We start from the raw sequence: 26,738 nt of genomic DNA on the forward strand, positions 1-26,738 counted from the left end.
CCCCACATGATATTGAAAGGATATGCCAACCCGTGGTTTTGCCATAATTTAAAGCTTTGGATACATTTCCTGACATTATTTAGGCATAAAATAATGATATGACCTTGAAAGCTTCTCTAGAGGACTCACATAATTCTGCAGGGCAACTATAGTAGAATCTACCTAAGGCTTTGTTCTGGTTTGGGTTCTAGACAACCTTCTGTTGGCTACTTTCCTAGTCTTGAGCATTTTTAAATTGCTTGGATTCTACCCAGTGTACCAATACTTGGTTCCTGCTGTATGCCTACATTATTTGACTACCTTGACAACGACTAGTTATCTTGGCTTTGAACTTAAATAAATTCACAGGTAATGACTTAAAATCATTGCCTTTGAGCACTATATACTTCCCAAACTACTTCTCCATTTATTTATAAATATAATATGTATGACATATGTAGTAGCATATATGTGAATATAGTATGTAATCAAGTTATATACATTATACGAAACACTGGTGTGTATGTGTGTGTGTGTCCAGATAAAAAGTTCGTAAAAGCAAAAGTCAAAGCTGGGTATATAAACCCAAGTTTCCAGTCACTGAAATAAGACCTACAATGGTACAGAAAATGTCATTAGATAACCTAATGGTCATCTCAGCACCATTTCCCTTGCAACTCCCAACTATTTGCATATTGTTGCTCTCTGCTTAGCTTCCAAGCCCATTTCTCTAACCCTTATAAAAAGTCTAAAATTTTTTTTTAGTAAGTTCAGTTAGTAAATATTCTTTAATAAATTTTCTGCCAATGAACTAGAATGGATTTTCTTTTTTTAATCAAGAATGCTGATTGGGGCACCTGGGTGGCTCAGTCAGTTATGTGTGTGACTTTTGATTTCAACTCAGGTCATGATTTCATGTCATGATCTCAGGGTCATGAGATTGAGCCCCACAGGTGGCTCCATGCTGAACGTGGAGCCTGCTTAAGATTCTCTCTCTCTCCCTCCCTCTGGCCCTCCCCCACCACTCATGCTCACTCTGTGTCTTTCTCTAAAAAAATAAATAAAATATTTTTAAAAAGACACTGATTGCTCTAAAAGACAATGAAAGGACTATAAACTACTTGTGCTGATCTTTAAGAAAATTAAAAAGAAGGAGATGTGCCAGAAGAGTAAAGATAAACAAAAGGAAGAAAAAGAAAGATTTCAGAAGTCAAGCACAAGGGAGAAAATTTCTCCAACAGGATATTAAATAAATGGTGTATAACACTTGGAAAAGAAAATAGTCCTCCTGAGGAGTCCCTATGGATTCCTTAAAGAGTCAAAATGAATCTTCTTTCTCTTATGTGTTTCTAACAGTTATTCATAGCTGTTCAGATTATTTCTTTATTACTGACTTTAATAAAAAACTATGTATGATTTGGGGCGCCTGGGTGGCTCAGTGGGTTGAGCCTCTGCCTTCGGCTCAGGTCGTGATCCCAGTGTCCTGGGATTGAGCCCCATATCGGGCTCTCTGCTCGGGGGAAGCCTGCTTCTCCCGCTCCCACTCCCCCTGTTTATATTCCCTCTCTCACTGTGTCTCTTTCAGTCAAATAAATAAATAAAATCTAAAAAAAAAAACCCCAAAACTATGTATGATTTAATCAAAGTAGTTAACAAGTTAATCATAATGGAAATAAAACACTCTTTAAATTTTCTGTCTGGATACTTTTGTGCACACAGTAGAAGAAATCAGAATAGGATAATTATTGCCATTAGGGGATTTCAAAAGCTGTTTTAATGAAGGATTTGAAGTCACTTATAGCAAAAGATGACCACAGAAGCAAAAGGACTGGAGAAAGGAGAAAAGAGCGTAATGCTCACCATGGAGGCTGCTATTGTTTTGACTCTATGTTAATTTGGGCTCTCTTTAATAATGACAAATTTGAAGCAATTTTGCTAATGACATGGGAAAATGCTAAAATAATGTTATACCAAAAAAAAAAAAAGATACTCAAAATTGCATATATAGTTTGATCTCACTTGGATAAAAAAATTACATAGAAGAAAACTTGAGAGATATATATTAAAATCTTAAAATGAGGAACTTTGGATCACAGAATTGTGTGTGTGTATATATATATATATAAGCCTATATTGTTTTTATAATTAAAGTTCAGAAAGAAAGAGATGAGAGGCTTTGGGCATTCTGGTAGCAGGGAAAATATGAAGTGTAATAACATAGACCTGTTATGATAAGATTGAGAAAGAGAAGGCAGTTTTTCTGCAATTAAATTCTATGAGAATTTTTTATATGGAATTTCATAAGAGGGAAATAAATATCATTCTGGTGCCTCCTCATGTACAGAATTTATAGTTATATTAGAATAGTAGTAGAATATAGTAGAATAATTCATAGGATTAGAAGAATTAGAAAAAGAGCAATTTATGTTATTGTTTCTTGAAATGGCCTTTCATAAAAACCAAGGGCATAACATTAAAAGCAAAGTCAGTGAAGGTTAACTCTGGAAGGAACCACACTGCAATAAATAGGTAGATTTTGAGTGGCTAACCTAGTCCAAGAATAGATCCTAGGGAATAATTTAGTTAACCAAGGTCACAGAATATGTTAATGAGAGAGCCAGAATTAGACCTTATGACTTGATTTTTCAGTCTGACAATGCTACCCTTCCCTTGCCTGGCCCCCAAAAAGAAATGTGGAGACTAGTTCTGTGATCACCATCTATCATTAACTTGAACCCCTTACCCCAAAGTGTATACTTACTCAACCTTCCCCCCCCTTACATTAAGCTACTTTCAATTTCAAATCCTATCTTTGAATGAATGTGTTTGTGTGTATGTGTGTGTGTACTCATATGTGTATTTGCATACGTGAGTGTCTGAAGTTGACAAAGGGCTGAGAAGATGAAGACATATCGTACACCCAGATTTTAGCCACAACAGACCAAATACTTGCCCTTCAATGATTAATGGAGCAAAATTAAGGTATAACTGATGGGAAATTTATAAGATGCTTTTAATATAATTAAAAATAATGTCTCTATTGGCTCTTAACTCTTCTCCAAGTGTAGTATTGGCTTCTTTCCAAAACTAATACATTTTATCCAGCAATCGGAGAGCACATTTCAGGAAAAAAAAAATTCCATCTTTGAATTCATGCTTGACTGACCAAAGTGTAGTTTGTGAAATGTAATATTAGAAAACTATATTGGTAAAGAATTACCAGGTTGCTGCTAGTGATATTTTCAGGAAATCCTGGACTGGTTTTTAAGAGCAGGAAGAGACATACAGGCTCATCTAAATCTCTTTCATTTTACAGATGAGGAAACTGAGTAGTAACCACGAATCTGTGATTTTCCTTTTTTTTTCTTACTACTTTCATTTGAAAAATAATTTTGAACATCCTTTATGTGTCAGATCATGCAGTAGCTCCTAAAGAATTAAAAATAAAAAATCTTGATTCATAACCTTACGAAATAACATACTAGAGAAGGTGCCTGCATTAATTAACATCAATCGATCGGAGCTTATGTTATATTGTATTATGGTTATGTTCCTAGAGTTACAAAGATAAAGGAATAGTGCAGTTTGCCTGGGTTGGTCAGGAAAGCTTCTCTAGAGTGGGTCATGTTTTGTCTGGGCCGTGAAAAAGGAGCAGAAATACATCAGCTTCAGAAACAGGGGAAGAGAATTCAAGGTAAAGGGAAATGGGAGGCACAGGATCGAAGCATACAGGCTTGTGTTTGTTTGGAGGATACTAAGGACTGGCTTAAATTTTAGGGAGTGATTGAAGGTAAGACTGCATAGGTAGGTTCTGATGTAGCTGGGGAAGGCTTCTACAGACAGCTCACTTGTATAAACTTTATTCTACAGGTAATGGGAAACTATTGCATAATGCTAAGCAGGGAAATGACATTTTATACTTTCATGTGGGTCTATATTTGAGAGAAATATCTGGTCCCACTGAGGAGGTTGGCCTGGAAGGAGACAAGTTCAGATGAAAATGGTGAGGTAACGGACAAGACCAATCAGAGTATGCCTTGCAAAAAAAGGAGGGAATATTTATGAGGTTAGAATCAGCAGGACGTTATGGCTGTGAGGGGTAAGAGATAGGGAGCAGCCAAGGGGAAAATGAAGTTTCTGGATTTGAATAAAAGTCATGGTGATGCCGTATAACTAGGCTATGAAACATATGAAAAATGCGGCAGGACCAAAATTTGTATGTCATTTTAGAAATATTCAGCTTACCCATGATGGAACCCTTACAGGGAAGATGGATAGACAGGGAATCACTGAAAATTATATCTTAAGCTCAGAAGAAAAGGTCTGGACTGGTATAACTGATTTTGGAGTTGTTAAAGTAGGTAAAAATTGAAGCGAGAGAGGAGAATAGAGAAGGAGAGAGGTCTAATAACAGAATGCTGGGACTCACTCTATTTAAGGGGTGGTTGGGAGCGAGGAACTAGTGTAAGACATGGTCAGAAATAATTATTTGTGTGATAAGAAGAGAATGAAGAGCACAGCGTTGTGGAAATTGTGTAGGTTTCAGCTGCAATTAACAGTCAAACTCAGAATGATTATAATAACAGAGTGATTTATCTGCTCATATAACAACAACAAAATTAACAATAAAACCTCTAGAGGTAACCAGAGCAGACAGAGAGCAGACGTCTTAATCACAAATCCAGCTGTATTTCTTTTGGAGTCTCTCAGAAATGCCCTTCTCTGGATGTTGGGTTCATCCCTAGACTGCTGGGAAGATGGCTGGGGCAGTTCTGGACTTCCCATCCACATACAACGAAGGCCCTTCTTCCAGTGGTTTTTATCTTAAAAGTGAGGAAATGCCTCCCCCACCCCCACTCCTATCAGTCTTGCTCTTGCAATTTATTGGCATGACAAACCTGTTCTCGAACCAATCCCTCTGAACAGTACAATTCCATATGCTGGTTGCATTAGGCTTGGGTTTCTGAAGTGGTCACTAGTATAGGAAGTAGAGATTGGAGACTCACTGATCCCTTTTTTGTCTCAAAAAGTACAAGGTTAACCAAAGAGGGAGAGGCAGAATGGGTACTAGGTATGGGGGAATGTCTGTTAGGAAAGTGAAGAAGAGAGGATAGAGTTTCAGAATGAAGGGGTAGTCATTCCTATACAAAGCTGCGGATCAAGTAGAGTAACTACTATAGGATTAAGTCTGTCAATTCATGGTCATTGGTGACCTCTGGGTGAGACCTTTCTGAGAAGTGCCGGGGCTGCTCTTGGAGAATCCTCTTTGAAGGAGAAATGCCAATACTAAATCAATTGCAATTCAACGAAGCATATAAATTCCTTTGAAAATATTATTTTGTTGCATTGACAAATTTACATCACTCACTCCTTCCCGGGTCAAAAGGAAGAAATTAATCCTATCATGTGGAAGGACAGCAACACGTCTGTGAACAAAAGGAAGAAGATCCAAACAAAGAGAGAGTGACAAATGTCTATGGGCCTAATGAAAGGTGGCCACTAAAAATGTTGAGAGATGAGCTTTGCAACAACATTTCACTGGAATCAGAATCATGCCATATCTTCCATATGTTTGGTTGAGTTGGTTTTTTTGATGCAAGTAAAAAAAAAATGGATACGTTTCATTCACAAGGTCAGCCTTAGCAATATTATATGTGCTTCGTAATTGCACTGTAATTACATTAAGAGGCAGAGGCAATTTTCTTCGAGTGTGGCCAACCACTCAGAAGATTGGTATAGGAAAGCAATAGGGCTCAATTAGTCAATGTCAAACCATAGAGTTTTCAGATTTCTAATGCTCAAGGGACACGATAAGTTTTTAAACTCTAAAGTCACCAAGAATTTAATATTATTAATTCTGTGATGCTAATATTAATAGTATTGAATTTATCCTCATGTGGCTCAGAGAGGTGTTATTTTTCAGGGAAAGTAATTCTAGTAATGGTCCCCCTTCATTTTCATAACACTTCTCACAATTCATTCTTCCCAAGTCACGGTCAGCCTGTGAATTAAGAATAGATCATGTTATCTTTATTTCCAAATATGAAAACAGAGTCCTGGGAGAGTTGCTTAGTGATTAGCTGAAAGTTACCACTAATCTTGAATGGTGACTTAGCGTCTGGTTTGCAGCCATTCCACAGTGAATGGAGACCGATCAAGACATGCAGAGGGGGACTTGAGGGAAGATGTGAGGACCATGATGACACTGGGAGAGGTGACTATCCCTCTGATTGGACCAAGTGGACTGGACAAGGTAAACAGCCAGACTAATGATTGACCTTGGCTCAGGCCAAGGATGAAAACGTACAGGAAGTTCATTTTATAGAGAGTTACATTTGGAAATAACCTTAAAAGGCATTCTAATATGCCCTCTTTTTAATTTTTTTTTTTTTTTAACTGCAAGGATGCCATGGCCTAGAGAATTCTGAGCTGGGTAACAGACAAATTCTTCCCCTCTAGCCCTGTGACTCCCAGCCTCCTACTCCCTCCACTTCTCTAAGTCACAGGTTGAGTCCTCAAGAGAAGGAGCATGAACCTGGTGGAGAAGCAAGTACAGAGAGACAGGTGATGTGGTTCAGAGGCTCCTCACCTGGCAAAATTCAGAGACTAGGGAAGTGTCATTTCCTTAGTTCCAAGGGAACAATTGGTCTAGTCAAGTACTATGTGAGGGGTTCTAAAAGGAGGTATAAGAGATTCAAAGCCAGAAGGAGGAGCACTCCAAGTGTTACCTGCTACAGACATGTCCTGATGAATTATGAAGCTGGCATTGGGACAGACCCTACATTCTCTGCAAAAGATGCTGAAATATATAGAAATTTTCTGTAGTGTTGGTATAATTTGTCTTGATTCTGGGAGAGGAAGTTGAATTTTGAAAATTGCATATACTTTTGGGGGTTGAGGGTAGAGCAGGGAATGCAACTTCAGTCTGATTTATTTCCTTTAGAGCAAGAAACAAATAGCCTTGTTTATTATTAGTCATAGTTATTACACTATTCATAATCTGTTTTCCCATAAGTAGAGTACTGCAATGATGAATGACAACATATATATAGAACAAAATGAATTTATTGCGGGATGTATTTCCAGTGACATAACGAGAAATTAGGTCTGCACTATGTTCAAGCTGTGCTGGGTAACTGTCGTTTTGCCCAAGAGCTCACCTTGGATAAGGTGAGGAAGGAAGAATAAGATGAGAAGACACATTTCTAACTGGTGTTCGATTGCGAGCTCCCCTCTCTGAAGACAGGGTCATGTCTTCATCATTTTTTTTTTTGATTACACAGAGTCTTATTCATAGTATATAAAGAAATAAATGTAGAATTAATTTAGTAGAATATATTGAAGTGAAGTGACTCTTTTATTATGATTTTCCCTCCATTACAATGATTAACATATACTGAGTGCTTACTGTGTGTTAGAAACTGTTCTAAATGCTTTACATGTTTTGATTCACTCAGTCCTCATAACAACCCTGTAAAGTAAATATTATTATCACTTCCTCTGTGTAATATAAGGAAAACTAGGCACAAAGAGATTGTGCAATTTGCAAGATTAAATAACACAGCTAAATAAATTAGATCTGGGATTTAATCCCGGACTTGCTGACTATAGATGCTGCTTTCTTAATCACTACACTCTCCCGGTGTGTGTGTATGTGTGTGTGTGTGTGTGTGTGCGCGTGCGCACACACGGTAAGAGAATATCTGCCTCCAAATTGCTAATGATTTATACCACTATAACTTATTTTATGATCTTCCCTTTTCTCATTGAATTATGTTGCAAATATTAAAGTCTTGCTTTTATGTTTCATTCAATTGATGTCCATGTATTCTTGTGTCAGTACCATGCCATAACTCCACAACATCTTTGAATATCTGTTTGGCCTATCCCTTCCCATTTTTCTTACTTTTTGAAATTGTTGTTATCTCTCCACATTACTTGATCTTTCCTTTTTTCGGTTTTCAATGTGTTTTCCTGACTTAGGAAAAACTTTTCGTCCTCCAGACTAAGGAGATGTTAGGCCAGGAGCATTCCTTTCGAATGATGCAGGAAACAGAGCTCAAAATGGACTCTGAAGTAGATAAAAAAAAAAATAACCTTAGGATGGGGGTAAAGACAGGGTGTTGGGCACATGTGATGAGCTGTGTCTTATTATTCCAGCTGTGTCCTTTGTGTGTGTGTGTGTGTGTGTGTGTGTCCATTTACAAACTTTTTTTTTTCCCCCTGGGCTTCAGTTGACATCTTTTCTGGATCGAGGAAGGGCAGAGGATTTGGGAAAGCAATTATTTTAGTTCACAAAACAGCAAATCTGGGTGAAGGGGACCTGATTTTCCTCTAGGCCAGTGTATCCTTGAAAAGATGGTTGCAAATATGAAGAAGCCAGTGGAATGGTAGAAAAATGATTTAGAGGGCTTCAATTACCTTTCTTATGGGATAAGGCTTGGTGAATCTTCTGCAGTTTGGGGACTGCTGCAATTTGGGGTGGGAAAGGAGCTCCCCATCTGCATAGCTGGGAATGCAGGACCCGTGGAGAGCAGATGGCAGGACCTCAAGATGGTACCTCTGAGGCTTCACTACTTGGACAGGAGCTACCAGCTCAGCTGCTCACAGAGCTATGATAGGAGATGAAAACATTTATCAGATAAGGATCTGAGATTTTAGAGTGGTTTGTTACAGCATCTAGTTTTACTGACACTGACTTACTCTAGACTAAAGGTGGGCGGTTTGGGGGCTGGGGTGGGGTGGAAGGCCATGTCATAAATATCTTAGGTTTTGCAGGCCACACACAGTCTCTTTTGCAAATTCTCAGCTCCGGTACTGTAGTAGGAAAATGGCCTTAGGTCATACGTGAGTGAATAGGAGGCATGGCTGGGTTCCAATAAAACTTTATTTATAAAAATAGGGCAGGATTGATTTGGCCTACAGACAAGTATGCTGACCCCTGTATTAGACTAAAGGACTAGGAGAGCATGCTGCCTAGTCTTTCTCCATCTTTGGAGACTTTTCTTTCTTTCTCCATCACTTCTGGACTTAACCCACCTTTTTGCCTGGCTGAACTGTGACTTGCTCTTTGTACCTCAACTATAACTTCAGTTCTATACAAAGAGGTTTCCTATCAACCCCCCCACCCCCAACCTTTCTCTGCCTCCCCCTATCAACCAGGTCAGGACTCACATCAGATATTCCTACAGGAGCCACCTACACTTCCTTTCTCATAATTAGCCTCCTAATTATAATTTGTTTTATGTTTTTCTTCCTCACGATGCTGATCTTTTCATAAGAAATAGAAGTTATGTCTACTTCATTCACGGTTTTATCTCTAGAACCTAGCATAGGGCCTGGCACAGAGTAGATGCTATAAATACACATTGATTCAATGGGTAACTATGAGGCATATATTATCAACCACTGCCTTGAATATGTAGAATCTGTGGAAACTCATCCTCCTTCCTCTTCCCTCTCCTCTTCCTCCCTGTCCTTCAGTCCTTGAGCTCAATATAGCCAAAAGGAAACCAAACCCACAATTATGGTATTATTGTCACACTCTTGAATGGAGAAAACACCACAGAGATATATATCCTCAGGCATATTTCTTTGGTGTAAATACTGACCTTGTCTTCACCTCGGTCAATATTCTTCTTCAAGACCATAAATCATGGGATGTCTCCTCATAAAAGCCAACCTGTGTCACAGCTCTGAAAACCAATTCCATCTTGAGCCCCATAAATGAGGAGAGGCTATTTCTGAAGTTCTGTCATCATATTGCTCTAACACCTATAAATCTGAAAAGCTTTCCAATTTTCCTCAATATTGTGCATGTTAGGATAGTGGACCACTCCAAATGGTCAAATACAGCTCTGCCATATACAAATAGAGAGGTAGGAGAAAATGTATTCTATTTTCAGAATGAAGAACGCATATGAGAAATAATGGTCATTTAGAATAGTGTAAGAACAGAAAGATCCATAGACTGTCCCGGAGCAGCTGACATAGACAGTCCATGAAGATGAACTCGTAGTTCTGTTAAGGCTTGGTTTCATCTGATAAAATGTGCGGGCTGGAGAACTCAAATACTGTCATGGGCAAATTCACAGTGCAGCTAAAATTACTGAGGCTCCCAGCTGAGGGGGGAGTGGTGCTTTTGAGTTCCTCTTGCATTTCCCAGTGGCGTCTGAACCTCCGGCAGGAGTGACAAGTTGCCCATCTGGGGAAAGTCCAAAGGCGTTTGACTCACAGCAGCAGCAGCTTGCCTCTTCCCTTGTTGTGTGGTCATGGAGAGTCAGTAGGAGTTTGGGCAGTTGGATAGAGAAGGGGTCGGATGTCAATTCCGAAGGGACCGCAAAGTCAGTCACGGGGTTTTTAACCATTTATATCCTACAGTCTAAGATACAGCCTAAGAAGTACCTTAAACACAATACATTTTGGGGACTAAAAGTAAATTATTAATATTTTTTGTAGAGGAAAGCCTCACAGATCCTAGATTGAGAGTTCACAAAAGAATAGTCTGCTGCAATTCATTTTCAGAAATGGATCAGCACCCCAAATCTGGTTTCTTTCTTTCTTTTTTTTTTTTATCATCCAAATCTGGTTTCTTGATAGCAGCTGGAATCTCCATCTCTGATAAGGAAGGGAAAAGCTGAAGTGCACCGTCATTCTGTCCCTCAAACACAATTCACTGTACTGTGCCATCAATACCTGCAGAATTTACAAAAGAATGATGGGTGGAGGAATGAATGAAAGGAAGAAGGAAGGAAGGAAGGAAGACAGCTATCAAAGAGAACAAAGTTAACATTTGGCCCTAAGTCCATCCATTTTCTCTCTTTCGGATACTCTTTCTCACTTCCACAATGATCATTGATTGAGGGGCTTTATAATAACAACACAACAGCTAATCCATATGAACCACTTTTACAGACCTTATTTTCTGTAATCTAGAGCATTCTGCCTCACTTTTCTGGGTGCATTCATTTGCTTGTGTTGACCCAGATGTCAATTAACAAGTAATCTCCATTTTTGGCTTCACGGGAGCAGGGCACCTGTGAGATGCATGTTCTACTCAGCACTCAACAGATGGGACACGTTGTCATTCTCAACATAGATAACTGAGTGAAGAAACCTCAGTCAGTTTCATTTAAAATGCAAGACTTCAGATCTGAGGGAATTCAGTGTGATCATTAGGATAAGGAAACACATCAGGCATTCAATATATATGCTGAGCCAAATGTAATAAAGGAAGAAAGAAACTTTTTTTCTTCACTGTGTCATTTTGTTTTGCAACTCTAAGCGTTATTGCATGCTATAATTCTCCTGAATGATGCTTAATTCTTTAGCTAAAATGCTGTATAAGACATATTTCAAGCTAATTATTGGGCATTATAAGATTTTATTCTGTTCTCTAATAGCTTTGCAACATACTTTTTCATGAGAGCATCAGTGATTTCCAAAGATTAAAAAAATGATTAAAGACAAATAACGATTATCTGGCTGGGTTGCCCGAGCTCACTGCTGCATAGGGCTGAGCCTCTGCTTTGGGAAAGTCATTTTAATGCCCTGCTGCCCGGGCACTGGATTGTCTTGCTAATTAAACAGCCACATTATTTTCTTTCTTGTTTGCTTTTCTAAAACAAAGTTTATTATTTTTCTATTATGGCAAATTTAGAGCAGCAAATGTAAGAACCCAAATCACTCTTCTCTCTCGCCTCCCCGTCCCTCATTTATCCGCCTGTAAATCTTTATTGAGCACTGATTATGTGTCAGGCACTGTTCTAGGCACTGATACTGTCATGACTTTCTAAATACCCATTTCAACTGAGATTAAGATCTGTGAAGTAAAATGTCCTGTAATGAAAGTGTAGCTAGTGAGGTTTGTCTTTAGTCCTCTGTCCCTTTATCTCTGCCTCAGTAATGGAACATTACTTCCTTCACTGCCTTCCCGAAATTCCCTTCCCAGTACATTAGGACTCTAGGGTCTTTGGTTTTCCTTATGCTGACATAAAACTTGCTTTCAAGAATGGTGCTGATAAGACTTCATGACTAAGAAGCTAAAAAAGAATTCATGACTCCTGGTAGCTTATAGCAGTCTGGGCTTTCTGGACTTCTTGGGTGCAATAAAGGCAGTTTTAAAACCAAAAGATGAAAGAGAGTATATGTTTACCTATGATAATGCTGTAGGAGCTAGACAGAACAGAAGCTTTACTTGGAATTTCTATTAGTCTTTGATGTATCAGAAGAGGAGAAAATATCACTCAAGTATAGCTTGATAAACAAAATCTTTGACAATAGTGTAACTAAGTGGTAAAAATAAAAGCTCATCCTTTTTACTGGTATAATGTTCAGGGCAGAACTGAAGGCGGGTGTGGGCTAAGCCTGGTAGGCAGATTCCTACCCTGGCCTTGCCTAAATATTTCATGTTTTCCATTGTAGTAGAAAGAGAAGGGGAGCAAGTGGTGTGTGGCAAGGGGAAATGCTGGTAATCTGCTTTCCTGGACACTGTGTCTGGTCCTCTGAGGACATGGAAACTGGCCCAACTTGCTTAATGGATATCATCTCATTTTGCTAAAGCCAGCCTGAAAGGATGCCTGTTACAGAGCTCAAGAGCCTTCTTTGGGTATTGGAGTCTTGAGCAGCTCAGAGATCAAAGAGAAGAGCCCTTCCTCCAGATTTTGAATATCAAGATTTTTCTCTAAAGAGATTTTTCTTCTGTGCTTCTCTGGGATGCTGTTAATTTGCAACCCAACTGAGTGGGTTAAAAATGTCTTTTGATCACATACCAACATGTGGTCATCAGAACACTGGTGACATTCAACCACAAAAGAAAACCGGGGCGGGGGGATCTCAAAGTGACTTGATGACAAAAGGGACTTCCGCAGTGAACCATGTATCTCAGGCAAGGGTGTCACACAATGAGCAGACTGTGACCAGCTGACATTTCATCAGTGAGTCGCTGCTCAAGTATTTGGAGGGGATGCATTGATCCCACTCTCCTGGAAACCCCCAAAAGTTCTCATAAAATGCCTGCTTTCATTTAGCTGTTGTTAAAACAACTAAAATTCCCTTCTCATAATTGTTGGGCCATCTCAACAATGTAGTCCTTTCTTTCCAGCTTGCAACTCAAACAAATATTGTTTCATTTATTTCTTGCGGGTTCCCCAGCCTCATAGCAATGTAAATAACTTTTCATGTTGAAAGGCATTTTCCAGGACTCCCTGAGGGTGGCAGTGTTGTTCACACGTCAGTGACTGGTACAAGAAATTAGGCACCTGTTAGGGAAATGATTTAAGGAGCAAGGATTTACACTATCAAAATGAGCGAAGTATATAATGAGAAATGAGGATTCCTTTAGGCCTGCAGTATAACTGTTGCTCCCAAAGCCATTCATCCCAAAGTGTATATGAAGTGAAAAAATAAAAGATGAAACCTAAAATGCTCATGTCAACAGAAATAGATGAATAAAAGTGGCAGTGCAAATACGATTTAAAATAGGCTCAATTCCAGATAATTACTTAATACAAGCTTACTACCCACAATGCCTTAGGGTCTCTGAGTTATCCACAGACAGCTGGCTGGGCAGATTTAGATGATGTCAATTCACCAGGAATTTTCCAGGAGGAGACAGGCTACTATTGCTCTCATCCAATTTAACTCTCCAAGAATTTGCAATTCTTATTAGTAAACACCCTATTGTCCTTTGAGTTAAGTTATTTGAAGGTCATGTAGCAAGACTGCTCTACCAAGGTATTTCACACTTATGCTTACATGAGAAAAGCTTCTCAGAATAATCCACAGTGGAATTGAGCAAGTAGAATTGAGAGAAACTCATTGGTAATTTTAAATGAGGAAAAAAAAATCATTACCCGTAGTATCGATTGGAAAGGGGACGTCCATTTCTAGGCACAGTCAAATCAATCACATCCTGTAATCACTATTCCTGTGTTGGTGTTTGGCATACCTGGTGATGATGTCATAGTGTCACCTAGGAGCTTGGTAAATAATGGATGTCAGACCCTCAGTAGAAATGTCTTTTTTTTCTCTTGAGATTTATTTATTCACTTTTTAGAGAGAGAGGGAGAGAGAGCAGGGGCAGGAGTGCATGTGAGTGGGGGAGGGGCAGAGGGAAAGGGAAAAAGACAATCCTCAAGCAGACTCCCCGCTGAATGCAGAGCCCCACTCGGGGCTCCATCCCAGGACCGTGAGATCATGACCTGAGCCAAAATCAAGAGTCTGACTCTCAACTGACTGAACCACCTCGGCGCCCCTCTGAGTGGAAATTTCAAAGGGATACATCATGTAGCCGAACGGGCAAAGCCACCATTGAGTTTCCACAAACAAGTCAGGGATGTAAGGAAAGCCCCTAGAGAGGGAAAGCTGGGAATATCTAGGTCTTCCCAGAAGACTTCAGACTGAGACTTCCCCGATTTCTAGTTAAGTCACTTCTACCTCTTACAGCCTGTGGTTACCGGGGTTTTCCAGTTTTTAGGATTCTCAGAGAGGAGGCACAGATAAGTGTATTGATGAGGGAGCAGGAGGCTGGCTGAGGACAAAGCAAGAGCTGGCGCCTTGCACCCCCCCTTCATCCGTTCCCCTCCAGATGTGTAGCATTCCTCAGGCACCCCTGACTGCCATAAAATGATAAATAGTTAACTTGCTGAGATCACAATCCTGCAAGACAGGAGTCTCCCTTGGTTTGCAAATGTCCTTGAGATTTACAACAAAGAAGTTACCTTATCAATAGCCCAATTTCCAGGGACACAGAACTCAGTTCCTCAAGCCCTAATGTCACCCTCCCCTCCATGAAAACGGAAGGAGGCGGAGGTAGAAGGAAAAGTAAATAAAGTTAAATTTCTTCTAAACCTAATTCTCATTAACAAGGATGCTTGATAGCAGGGATGTAACATTCCACCAGGAGACTCCCAATTGTCTTTACTTGATAGTAACCAGGCCTTCAATATCCTGATAGTGCTTTTTTTCGCATGCGTGGGCTAACCGGCCAGTTCTGCTTCTGTAAGATTGCTTTGTCTGCTTTCGCGCGGGGTCCCCTGACCCAATTCACTGACGCCAAGTATGCCTGTTCAAACTGTCAATCAGTCAGCTCAGCCCCACCCGAAACTTGTTTGTATCTGTCTATAAAAACCCTGCACCAACCCAGCTCTGGACCTCTCGGCATTATCAGCAACGAGCGGCGCAGAGGTCCAGGTTCGAACCTGCAATAAACGACCCTTGCTGATTGGCTTTGACTCACGTCTCTGGTGGTCTTTTAAGGTGGGGGTAATATTCAATTGGCATTTCAGTATTTGTATTTAAGTGAGGAGAATGAGGCAGTGTAACGTTCCCACTCTGCTTCGCTTCATATAATAGTGAGTTGCCTGACAGTGTGCCACACGTCAGTGTGCGTCATTTACAGAGTCCCTTATGAGCTTTCCTGCCTGGGGGCTGTTAGTAATAATTCAGGAAAAGTCTCTGTAAAGAGGTGCCATTTATAGAAAAAATTCGAGTTAATAAGTACTATATTTACTGAATGGTTATTAAATTCCAGATATTCTTTTTTTTTTTTAAAGATTTTATTTATTTATTTGTCAGAGAGAGAGAGAGAGAGCAAGAGCGAGCACAGGCAGCATGGCAGGCAGAGTCAGAGGGAGAAGCAGGCACCCTGCGAAGCAAGGAGCCCGATGTGGGACTCGATCCCAGGACGCTGGGATCATGACCTGAGCCGAAGGCAGCTGCTTAACCAACTGAGCCACCCAGGCATCCCAAATTCCAGACATTCTTATTGGTGCTTTACATTTACTACCTCTCCTAACCCTCCCAACATCCTGTGGGGAAGGTACTGACGTTATTTATTTGTTAGGCGGTGAGGTGGAGGCTCAATGGAGTTCAGCATGACCAAAGCCATTACTAGTGAGGCGCAGAGCTAGGATTCAAACTCTATGCTTCCTTCTCAGAGGACAGAGCAGATAAATTTGTGAACCCATTGAATGGGCTTGTGCATTTATTAAATGTTCTTTAACATGAGTTTAGTTTGGCAGAAGGTGGTTGGTCAGCTTGGTTATACGTTGATTGTCAAGACCTCAGATAAAATCCTTTACTTGAGGCCCCCCCATTTTGAATTCGCATCCCACTGGCTGAAAGTGATCAGGTAGTAGCAGTGTGATGGCTTGGCACTAACCCAGATTTTGCAGGGACAAGGAATAGTACTTATTTTACTTTAGAGAGCAATGTAGGAAGGCCTCCACTGAGAGACGACCAGTTGGTTTAATGGCGGCCAACCCAATGGCCCAACTCTCCAACAATGAACCCAAAGCTTTCTTGCTAAGTAGCCACAGCTGCTGCTTCTGCCATTACTGGAGCCCCTACACTCCCCAACAGAGTTCCCTCTACCAGATTTCTGCTTTCTTCCCATAAATGAGACCTTGAAGATTTGCATGTGCCCAACTGTAGTCCACATAGTTGGATGCCTTATTACTCGAAGGAGAGGAATAAGGAAATATGTGCCAGCCACCTGACATGTAAGCAAGAAAAGACTGCTTTACTCTTAAAGATATGCTTTCGGGCTTGGTTGACGTTAGGTACTAGCATGGCTCAGTAGTCAACTCCCCAAATGCTGTCTTCTCTGTGGGGTCCAATGATTATTTGCCCGCCATCTACCCTTCAAGGGCTAAGCCTGAAAACAATGTTGGTGCTATGCCAACAGAGATTCCAACTAGTTTCTTTAGATAGATTTAGTTATTTGGCAGTAACTGTGGAACTGGGGGAGTCTCACTCAAAATCATTCCGGTCTTCCGGGCGAGGCATGAAATATGCAATTTTAAGCAAGCAGGGATGAGGAGCAGGAAGTCAGATTTTTGTAGGGCTTCTGACAGTAGGTATAATCTGCAACAGGGCTCTGCTACTACAACTATTTTTGGCATCACAAATATGCACAGGCTGTACCAAGGAGTTAATATTGTAAGTATAATAATTTTAAAAAGACCTAAGTAGGTGTTTCTCAGCAGAGCACTTGCATTGGGAACACCTGGGAGATTTACTACAAATTCAAATCTTGGAGTGACACCTGTTGAATCAGAGCCCTAATCCCTTAGCATATAGGCAAAAATTAGGATTGCTGATTCACGATTTAAACGGAGCTATGGTTCTCAAAATGTAGTTCTCAGACTACTAGTATGAGCACCACCAGGGAACTTGTCAGGAATACAAATTCCTCAGTCCCGCCTTAGACCTATGGATCAGAAATGGATTGGGCCCAGCATGCTGTGTTTTACAAGTCCTGCTGGTGATTCTGATACATGTAAAGTTTGGGAACCACTGGAAAAGAGAGTTCTCTATAGGCTTATAATGACACGAATTAGCTGTTGAATCAGAAATATGTAGGGGTGGGGCTCTGAGATCTGTATTTTTATTTTGCCTCCCTGGTGATACTGCTCTACATTTGTTGGAGAGAAGTCCATCTAGAAGAACAAAAGTTTTCTTTTCTTTTTGTCTTTTGCCAAGGTATTTCCTGTTACCTCCAAGGCTAAGAACTAGACCATTCCTCTAGTTACAAAGCCCACCTACTTGGGCAAAGGGCAGGATAGAAACATGGTTGTGTATATATCCTTTATAAGTTTGGTGTAGACAGATGTAAATGTGGATGTGTATGTGAATATTCAAAATAACAATCAACTGTCCAAAAGACTGTTACTGTACTATGTCTAAAAATTAACCAATTTTTCCTTTGCTTTACTACATTGCTTGAAATTTTACCAATAAGCGACCTATTTAGGTTAATAAATATTTTAAAAATTCAGATATAAAAGATTTCACAAAAATAGAATGAACAATCCTAAAATTTGTATAGAACTGAAAAAGACCAGGCATCTGGGTGGCTCACTGGGTTAAGCCTCTACCTTCAGCTCAGGTTGTGATCTCAGGGTCCTGGGATCGAGCCCTGTGTTGGGTTCTCTGCTCAGTGGGGAGCCTGCTTCCCCCCTGCCACCGCCTGCCTCTCTGCCTACTTGTTGTCTCTGTCAAATAAATAAATAACATTAAATTAAAAAAAATAACTGCAAAAGACTCTGAATAGACAAAACATTCTTGAGAAAGAAAAGTGAAGCTGCCTCATGATCTCAAACTATATTACAAAACTATAGTAATTAAAACAGTAAGGCATTGGCTTAAAGGAAGACACATAGATCAGTGGAACAGAAGAGAAAGCCCAGAAATAAATCTATGAGTATATGACCAATTAATTACAACGAGGGAGCTGAGAATGTACAAATGGGAAAGGACAGTCTCTTCAATCCATGGCATTGGAAAAACTGGAGAGCCATATGCAAAAGAATGAAACTGGACCCTTGTCTTCCATGATACATAAAAATTTACCCTGAGTGTATTAAATACTTGACTGTATGACCCGAAGTCATAAAACTCCTAGAAGAAACTAAAAAGCTTCTGCAGAGCCAAGGAAATCAACAAAATGTAAAGGCAACCTACTGAATGGGAGAAAATATTTGCAAATCACATATCCATTGAGGAGCTAATACCCAAAATATATAAAGAATTCATACAAAATCAAAAACTGATTAAAAAATTGGGCAGAAGATCTGAATAAACATTTTCCAAAGAAGACATACAGACGGCCAACAGGTACATGAAAAGATAGTCAGCATCACTAATCATCAGGGAAAGGCAAATCAAAACCACAGTATCACCTCATACCTGTCAGAATGGCTGGTATCAAAAATACAAGAAACAACAAGGGTTGGCAAGGGTGTGGAGGAAAGGAACACTTGTGCATTGTTGGTGGGAAGGTAAATTAGTGCAGCCACTGGGGCAAACAGTATGGAGTTTCCTCAAAAAATGAAAAATAGAAGTACCATATGATCCAGCATTTCTTCTTCTGAATTTTTATCCAGAGAAAATGAAAACACTCACTTGAAAAGATAAACCCATCGTCATGTTCATCACAGCATTACTGACATTATTAAACACATTCCAAGATAGGGAAACAGCCTATGTGTACATTGGTGGATGAATGGATCAAGAAATTGTGACATATATCTGAATAGATGTCTGTATCTGTGTCTATATCTATAGAGAGAGGGACGGAGAGAGGGTAGTATTCAGCCATAAAAAAGAATGAAGTCTTGTAATTTGTGACAACATGGATGAACCCTGAGAACATTACGCTAAGTGAAATAGGTCAGACAGAGAACGACAAATACCATATGATCTCTCTTACATGTGGAACAAGCTCATAGATGCAGAGAACAGACTGGCGGTTGCCAGAGGCAGGGTGGGGGGGATCGGTGGTGGTGGGAGAAATGGGTGAACTGTTTTTGTTTTAGTTTAGATAAACGGGAAGTTTTTAAAAAAGGAATTAAGTGTATAAATAGGTGTTCATATTAGAGGAACTTTTAGAGATCACTGATCTTATATATTTCCTATATATAATGGTACCTGTTGAGTATTTCAGTACATTTTCTCCAAGCGACATTCATACATGCAAATAAATGTCTCCCAGATGCTAAGGTAGGCGCTGTCCACTTCCCCTTGTAATTTTATGCAGGAAGGTAGGGAAATTGACTGCCATGATCAACTCCTGTAAGATACTGTGAGAAGCCAACAGCCCTTTGTTATAGCTTTTTGGCCTGAATAAGCAGGCCCATCTTGTGGGGCCAATTTTTTAAGAATCTCGGTACAGTATTATAAACTGCCCTGAAGACCCATAGTTCCAAACTCTCTGAATAAGGGTGTAGCGCGTCTCTCGACATCACTTGGCGTGTACTGATAGAGCCAGCCATTTCCCTCATAATTCTGAGATACTAGGTATAATCTTCATGGCTGGACACCACCTAGGCTACTAGCAAGTTTCAATTTACCTCCCAATGTATCCTGTTCATCACCACGAAGGGCAGGAGGATGTTCTGCATCCCTATAGAAATGACACGGATACTCTGGTCAAGCATAAAAATCTTGGAGTTTCTGGCACATTCTGAGGATCAGATTTGGTCTGGTAGGCCCAGGTGCTCATATAAACCAAGGTCATCCCTGTGGGTGAAGCCTGCTGATAGAGTAGCCTCTGCTGGGTGAGGCAAAGTCTACTTCCAATGAATTATGCATGGAGAACATGATAGAGTCTACTGCTACTGTTTACTATCCATGTTTTTCCCCACTCTTTGTTCTCTTCTGTCTGGAAATAAGACCTCTTTCTTACCAAGATCCATGCTTCCCGCTGAACCTCAGAATCCTACCACCAACACTGCCTCTCCCCTTGTCAACCTGCTTCAAGAGACCTTTCTCCTACTTTTCTCCTTCCACCACCTCTTTCTCAGGCAATTCAGACTGGCCATTTAGGGGCAGATATTTTCTTGCTGGGAAGCAGGACAGCTGTGTGAGAGTTTAGCAACTGACACCTGGGTTCCTGAAAAGCATGTACACTCCCTTCCTGTGCTCTAAACAAAGCCCTCTATAAAGAAATGCATCTTGGGGCACCTGGGTGGCTCAGTGGGTTAGGCCTCTGCCTTCGGCTCAGGTCATGATCCCAGGGTCCTGGGATCGAGCCCCACATCGGGCTCTCTGCTCTGCAGGGAGCCTGCTTCCTCCTCTCTCTCTGCTTGCCTCTCTGCCTGCTTGTGATCTCTGTCAGATAAATAAAAAAAAAATCTTAAAAAAAAAAAAAAAAAGAAATGCATCTTAACCATGTGGGATTGCTCCCTTCTCTTTCTGCGTCCCATTTTCTAGTCTAATACCTCTTTTTTTTTTTTTTAAAGATTTTATTTATTTATTTGATGGTGAGAGATCACAAGTAGGCAGAGAGGCAGGCAGAGAGAGAGAGAGGAGGAAGCAGGCTCCCCTCCCCGCCGAGCAGAGAGCCCCATGCGGGGCTCAATCCCAGGACCCTGGGGTCATGACCTGAGCTGAAGGCAGAGGCTTTAACCCACTGAGCCACCCAGGCGCCCCTAGTCTAATACCTCTTGATGATACACAGCTCTTAATGCAGTTGGTGCCTTAGGACCCACAGGCTCATAGAGACCAACTGGAATGTTGGGTAGAAGACAACCTTCCAGAAGTAGAAACGAAGAGTAATGCTCTTCAGCTTGTGCTGGACTCCTATATCTTCCTATGAAACTGATGGATCTGATCCTACTTGACCTCTTGGGCAGAGAGATCCTTAATCTGTTTGGACATTATTATGAAATCATTCCTTGAACAAACATTGAAGCTTGCATAGCATTCTCCTTGGGAAAATCCCAAGGAATGTGAGTTTGGAAGCCCATAAATATGCAATTGTGTCAGGAAATGTAACTTCCTAAAATTAGATAAGATGTTAGTGATTTTGCTTTAATACTCATTCTCTAAAATAATCAAAGATGGCTAGAAGCTATTGGTGATTTATTCCCCACTGTTATCTCTCAATAGGCTTGGTAACTAATTTCAAAAAAAAAAAACAGAAGAAATGTATCTGTTCTTCACCACTATGATCTTCCTGAAGCTAAAAGTCTTGTTCACTTCTGAGTTGACCTGCTTTACCCAGACCTAAACAATACCCACAAGTGATACTGGAAGGGATCATAGAGTACTGGGCAGGGGATATCGCAGTGACCCTAGGATCTGAACCTACCATTCTGGGCTCCTTTCTTTCTTTCTTTTCTTTTTTTTTTTTTAAGATTTTATTTATTTATTTGACAGACAGAGATCACAAGTAGGTAGAGAGGCAGGCAGAGAGAGAGGAGGAAGCAGGCTCCCTGCTGTGCAGAGAGCTCTGGGATCCTTTCAATAAAATTAACTACACTCTGCATGAATGGGAGTTAATAGTCAAGAAATTTTCTGTTGGAAGTTGTAGGGACATTACACTGAGATGTTGCGTGCCTTGCAGAAGTGCGGAGACTATGACAGTTTAAAGCTGGTGGAATATGGTCAGATTAGTCTATTCCAGACCAGCCTGGCCTCCCTTCTCAGGTAATGAGAACTCATCAAACATGCACCAAACAGCTACAGTGAGAGGGCTGATGTTTTCTCCTGGAAATGGGTGGTTCCAAAGGTGGTTCCCCTCAGGAAAATCTCTCTCCTGAGAATTCTGTCCCTTTTATTTTTATTATTTTTTTTAAAGATTTTATTTATTTATTTGACAGAGATCACAAGTAGGCAGAAAGGCAGGCAGAGATTGAAAGGAAGAAGCTGGCTCCCTGCGGAGCAGAGAGCCTGATGCAGGGCTCGATGCCAGGACCCTGGGACCATGACCCAAGGCGAAGGTAGAGGCTTTAACCCAGTGAGCCACCTAGGCACCCCAATTTTGTCCCTTTTAAATGCACATGGAATTTCCATCCAAGTGACAGGGAAACTACATAAACACCCACTGTGGGTGCCGGTATTCCTTATTCATCCAGACTTGTCTCCCTTCCCTCTACCTGCTCACTGTCCTCCTCTTTGCTCATTGCTCCTCTGGCCTGTTCTCTCCTTTTGAAACTGATTCTTGGTTTCTGCTTTTTCTTTTGGCTACTTGAATTTGGCTACTTCTCTGTTTCTTATTTTTGATATTCTTTTGCCCAAATATTCTGACTTCGAAATTGATTCCCTCTGGGGACAAGACTTCAAAAATTTTCTTATCTGCTCCATGTACTGAAATTATGGATAAGAAGCTCCCTGTTCTCCCTTCACTTGAGTGTAGAGAGGTTGGGTTGATTAGTGTTTTTGTTTTTAGTCCCTTAAAATGTGCAGAGCATACCCACCAGCATGGCCGGAGGAGCTGTGTCATCTAGTGGCTCTAAAATTTCTCTGATTTGCCTCAACCTTCCTATCGCTCCCATTTTCTGACTGTTTTGCTATACTTTGCTCATCGGTTTTCTGGTTCTCTATGATGATTTTGGCTTTGTGCCTTGGCTCTCCCATCTTCTTCCTTTAAAAAACCCCTGCAGCCTAGGACTTTACAAACTTTAAAACATACATCTGTGCCAGCTCTGATAGTGCTCATATTTGAGATTCTTCCACCTTGACTCTGGGTCTTACTCAGCGCTTGCTTTGCCCAGCCCCGCTGGTTACAAGCACGTTAGACCGCGTTGATAGAACAACAGTGATGATCCTTTTTCTGTAAGTTCAGCTCTGAGGCGATGAGGGCAATGGTCTCCCCGCAACTGCGTCTCTGTTAACCAATTCTAGTTCCGTCATCTATTCCTATGACCGAATCATTCAGACTTTTTACCACCCTGAACCTTCTCTACTGGATACACTCCAGTTTGTTCATGCCCTTCACGGCATGTGGTTCTCAGAACAAAACAAACCAGCTTCACATTGAAGGTATGATCATGCCATTTTTTCCACGCACTAAGGTATTCCTTTAACGGAGCCCAAGTTCCTATTTGAAATTCTGGCATCTCTTGCACAACACTGACATTAATGTTTAACATTTGGCTAGTGAAAACTCAGACATCTTTCTATGCTGTTCTGACATCCTTTGTCCTTTCTATAATTGGATGCTTCTCATCCTTTGAAATTCTTCTAGAGTCTTCATTCTAAAAAACAAAACAAAACAAAACTTGATACTAAGTACAATATAATGCTTTTCAGACTATGCTCCTCTTGAACCTGGAATTCTCCAGACTACACTTCTAAAATTAATTCATGTCTTGCTTATCGATTAACAGAATAAATGGAAAGAATTTTCTCAAGATTTGACATATTTTTTCAACACATTTACATCTGATGCCACCTGTCTAGCAGTGCTCAACTGTGCAAGTAAAATAGTTATATTAGGTTTTTTCCCCCCCAAAGCAGTATTCCTTCCAGTGCTTTTGCCTTAGAACAATTTTAAGAAGCAGCCATTTAGTGTATTACAATGTATCTCTCCTTTTTTCAAGTAATTCGCCCATCGGATCAAAATGGTAACATTTGTTACAACTAAACTGCTGAACAGACCTCCCCACTGCCAACAAAATGCATTATTTTGTACTCTTTTGGGAAGGTCAGTCAGTGAGTGCGAGTTTGCCTTCAGTCTCCCTAGACATTTCTATTTCTTCTATCAGCACATCATCAGACCTTGTCAAAGGTTTTCCTGCAATTCAGATTCATCTGAAGCATTTATTTCATCAACGTGTGTGTGTGTGTTTGTGTGTGTAATCAGTTGGGTACGATTTGTTCTTGATAGGTCCCATGGTGTCTTCTAGTATTCTCCACATCTCCTTGTATGTACTCACAATTCAATCTATTAATATCCTATTCTAGAAATTTGCCTGGCTTTCACATCAAGCTTGTAAGTCCATAGAGACAAGCTCTATCTGCATCTTTTTTTTTTTTTTTTTTTTTAAGATAAGAGGGAACACAATTACCCAGTCTCCATCATTCCACAAGGTACTACAGTTCTTAGGGAGCACTACACCACAATATGTTTTTTACTGCTGTGGAACCAAACCATTTCAGAGATGCCAGGTGCTGCTTTATTACACCTTCCCATCCATCAGTATTTCTCCTACCCTTTCCAGAATAAAAATCAAGTTTGCTGACAAGGCAGTCTAACACAAAATCCAAACTGAGTTCCTTTCTATCTCGTTGTCATCTGTTAACACTACACCAGTGGCCCAGGCAGCTGATAAATAAATTTCTTGTTATTCAATTTACTTTCGATATAGCCAAAAATGTCTGCTTGCTCTCTTAGAAATTTCTCAGCTATTTGGAAGTTTTTAGTATTTTAATATCATGTTTAGAGATTCAAACCAATTCCTTTTCTTTTCTTTCCTTTGTATGGTGTCCCCACACTCCTCAACCCCTCTCTTTTGCATATGCCTGCAAAAATGTGTTTCTAGAAGTCTACTATTAAAGGGCATTGGTCTCTTTAGTTATGCCCTCTGTTTGTTTCTTATGGGGATCATTTCTAATTTTATTGTCAGGAGACAATTTTTAAAAAAATTGTATTACTCTTCATGAGTCATCTTCATATTTATCATGTCAGGTATGAATTAAGGTGGAGGGAGGAGCGTAGAGGTATCGCCTTCATTCAGCTTGTTTTCTCAGATGCAAGAGAAGGAAGTTGGTTAGGAAGCACATATCCTTCCATATAAAAAATAGAAAAATAAATAGTAGAAATGGGGCTTTAAAGTCTTCCCATAAATTGGTTAGTTGATTAAAAATAGCTAACGACATTTAAATTCAGTTTTAAGGAAAATCTCTTAAAAATATCAGATTTCAGAAACCACCTGGTTCCATGGTGTTAGTTCTGCCTGCCCCCACCCTGTTTTGCTGCCACTGTAATAACCTGCTCCCTCTCGACTACCTTATCTCCAGGACATTTTGTTTTTTCTGATTCCTGCTCCAGTTCCTTATTGGGACTGCAGCCAATTCCTGAAGTACCTGCGCAGAACTCCTGAAACTTCCTTACTGAGCTGGCCCTATCTCCCACCCTCCCTCACACTGACCCAAAGGATTTGCTTTGTTTCGTCTCAGACATGCATCTGACAGAACTGATGGTGACCCACAGTCCTTCTCCTGGCCCCATCCCAGTCTTTAGATAACTGACATCAATCTAGATTTGTCTGTAGTTCATGATGATCAAAGATGGAGACTCTTGCAACGTTAGCCTGCTTCAGGCTCATCAGTGAGTTCTCAGAATGCATGGAGTTTCAGAAAGAGGGAATATATACTCTTCTCTGGAATCAATATAAAATCCATGTTCTACAGAAGTTTAAATGAAATCCATGACTATATTCAGATTCTAGACTTTTGACAGGATTTATAGTTTTGAATTGAAAAACATTTTGAAAGGTGAAGTGTGTACTTGGACACATGAAAAAAAATACAGTAAAATCACACAAAAACCCCTTATTCTATTGATAAAAGATCAAATATATAGTTTGGGTAAAATTTTGGTCTTCTTGCTGAATAAGTTTATCAGTAAAATTGAGTGCCAAATGTCATCTGAATGTTCAAGGAACTATACTTATATTTAAGAATTTTCAAAAACAATCCATTATTTCCATTTTAGAGGGGAGGAAACTGAAATTTGGGGAAGTAGTTAGAATGAGGTTTTTTCAGCTGCTAACTTCCAGAACTAGAATGTAGGGTGAGCAACCCTCCGAGGTTGCTGATATTGCCCTGGTTTAGCACTCAAAATCCTGGATCCTGAGGAAGCTCTCACCTCCATGCAAACCAGGACAATTGGTCACCCTACTAGTGAGCCCACATTTGGAAAATTCTGAAGTGCATGGTTTTTTCCTGTAATTGCCCAGCTTTTATTAGCTCTTTTGAGTTCTGCAATATACGTATAAAATAGGTTGAGTATTAAAATACTGATAATCATCTGCTGGAAGGAGAAACAGAAACTTTTAGTTCCTTCAAGGTCTACCAGTGAATTTTAAGACTTCTTACTTTTGACCTACTAGGACTTTTTCGTAATAATTCACTACATTCTTCTTTGTCCAAATTCCAACTGAGTCAAAATACTTAATCTCCCTAAAATACCCCTCTAATATTAGTGACCTTATATTGATAAGATTTGCTTTCTTACTTCTTAGTAAGAGCGTGTTTGAATTTAACTCACAAATATAGCAAGAACATTGGTATCCTGAAAAGAGGGGAAAATCATGGTGTTAGTTCTCATGACTAAATTTCTAAGTGTCATAGCAGCATTTCTTTGGTGAAGTAAGTTTGATTAGAGGAATTTGCTTCTTTTTTTTTAAACTTCGAAAAGACATAAGTCATGAGGATGTAATGTACAGCCTGATGACTATAATCAGTAATACTGTATTGTATACTTGCAAATTTCTAAGAGGTGTATCTTTAAAGTTCTCATCACAAGA

At 40.1% G+C, this 26,738-nt stretch overlaps 1 long non-coding RNA gene across 1 annotated transcript; it reads right to left on the minus strand.

The window, feature by feature from the left end:
* Window positions 1–7,056: 7,056 nt before the first annotated feature.
* On the minus strand, window positions 7,057–13,931 carry LOC106006444. The gene is made up of 3 exons (XR_001180480.2): window positions 13,833–13,931; window positions 8,401–8,591; window positions 7,057–8,050 (listed from the first exon to the last, which is right to left on the minus strand). It is a non-coding gene; the product is annotated as an uncharacterized LOC106006444 (long non-coding RNA).
* Window positions 13,932–26,738: the final 12,807 nt, after the last annotated feature.

The sequence above is a fragment of the Mustela putorius genome, unplaced genomic scaffold (genome assembly GCF_011764305.1).
Source record: "Mustela putorius furo isolate JIRA1106 unplaced genomic scaffold, ASM1176430v1.1 tig00003976_pilon_pilon_pilon, whole genome shotgun sequence".
NCBI classification, from domain to species: domain Eukaryota; kingdom Metazoa; phylum Chordata; class Mammalia; order Carnivora; family Mustelidae; genus Mustela; species Mustela putorius.